The sequence below is a fragment of the Phascolarctos cinereus genome, unplaced genomic scaffold (genome assembly GCF_003287225.1).
Source record: "Phascolarctos cinereus isolate Bilbo 61053 unplaced genomic scaffold, phaCin_HiC Scaffold_2;HRSCAF=192, whole genome shotgun sequence".
NCBI lineage: Eukaryota > Metazoa > Chordata > Mammalia > Diprotodontia > Phascolarctidae > Phascolarctos > Phascolarctos cinereus.
Window position 1 is genome coordinate 123,364,006 of NW_027555625.1, and position 1,830 is coordinate 123,365,835.

Genomic DNA, 1,830 nt, shown 5'->3' on the forward strand with positions numbered 1-1,830 from the left:
CTCCTGTTGTCTCCTCACCCATTCCCTTGTAGGCCCTCTTCTTCCTGAAAGACTAGAGGAGTCATTTTACCTTCATTGTTAACTCTTAGTTGGATTAGATATCATATATTCCCCTCTTCCTCCCCTCTCTCCTTTTATACACTCTCCCATTCTGCAGTCTAGCCCCACAAAAAAGCATTGATTCACCTGTAGTCAAATATCGTGAGCTTTAGTTCATGCTGTTTCAGGCCTGTTGCCACTCTACCATTACTTTTTATTTGACTTCTACTTCCATCTATTTACTTTAAAAGAAAATTTCTTAATAGCCCCCTTGTTGTGGTGGTTGTTAACATCATAGGCAGCTTTCTCTTTCCATTTCCCCCCTCTTTTTTAGGGAGAGGTGGTAATTTATTTTATTATTTGTGCCTTTTTGTGCTGTCAAATTTGTTTGCCTTCCTTGTATCTGTTTTCTGGAGTGTTTGTATCCTAGAAATAATATGCTCAGGAAGTAATATGCCTAGGTCTGGTTTTCTTTGGAGGAATGTTTCAAATACCTCTTTCTATTGAAAATTCATCTTTTTTCATTAATGATTATGCTCAGTTTTGCAGGGTAGGTTACTTTGGATTGCAGCTTGAGCTCCTTTGCTCTTAAGAATACATTATTCCACTCTCTTCTGAGGTTTCTGGTGTTTCAGAATAGTCTCATGCTATTAGAATTTCCTTTCTTTTATACTGAATTTCTTTCTCCTGGTCCCTTGAAGAAGTTTGTCACATGGTTAAATTTTAACATTATGTGTTTGTTGGTTGCAATCTATGGGGTTTTTTGTTTGTTTTTTTTACCTAGAGGCAGTCTCTAGATTTTTTTTTTTTGATTGGCACCCTATTTTCTGTGTTCAGAAGTTATAGGCAGGGTTTTTTTTTTGCAATGTCATATTCATGTTTTTTAACTTCTGCTCTTTTGAGAGACCTATGATCCTTAAGTTGTGCAGTCTCTCTTCAAGATGAATATGTTTTGCTTGTATAAATATTATGCTTTTTTTTTTTGGTAAGGCAATTGGGGTTAAGTGACTTGCCCAGAGTCACATAGCTAGTGAGTGTTATGTGTCTGAGGCCAGATTTGAACTCAGGTCTCCTGACTCCAGGGCCAGTGTTCTATCCACTGCACCACCTAGCTGCCCCATATGCTTTCTTTTAACATTATTGTGTTTTGCTTTTCTTCCAGATTGTCCTTTACTTTTACATATTTGCATTCTCAATCTGTCCTTTTCTCTTTCATTTCTTTCTGTCCACTGCACCACCCAGCTGCTTCTCAACCAAGTACTAGACTAATCTGATGTAGCTCTTATTATTGTCATTCCATACTAGTATATTAGCCTCAAAGGTTTCTATTTCAGAAGAACGTGGAGTAAGGGCAAAGATTTCCTAATAAATCCATTAAGTTAATAATTACTTGTTAAGCACTTATTGGGGTGGGTGGCTAGATAAGAATTGGAGACTTGGAATTGGGGACCAACGGAATTTTAGATGGATAGAATAGTATGAGCAAAAGTCTGGAGATAGGAAAGCTGAAGCATGAGACTTGCAATAGACTCATTTGACTAAAAGAGATGTGGTGGGGAAAGGCTGGAGAGGTGGAATGGCTTCAAATTATGAAGAGCCTGAATGCCAGGTGAAGAAATTTAGACTGGAGAACAACTGAAGGTTTTTAGCAGGGGTATGAAGTGTTCAGAGCTGTACCCTTCTGTGGTACGGTTTGTGCCAATTTGGCAATAGCACTCAGAATGGACTAGGTTAAGAGACTAACCAGGTACAATATCACAATATTCTAGGGCAGAGACAAAGAAGGTTCCA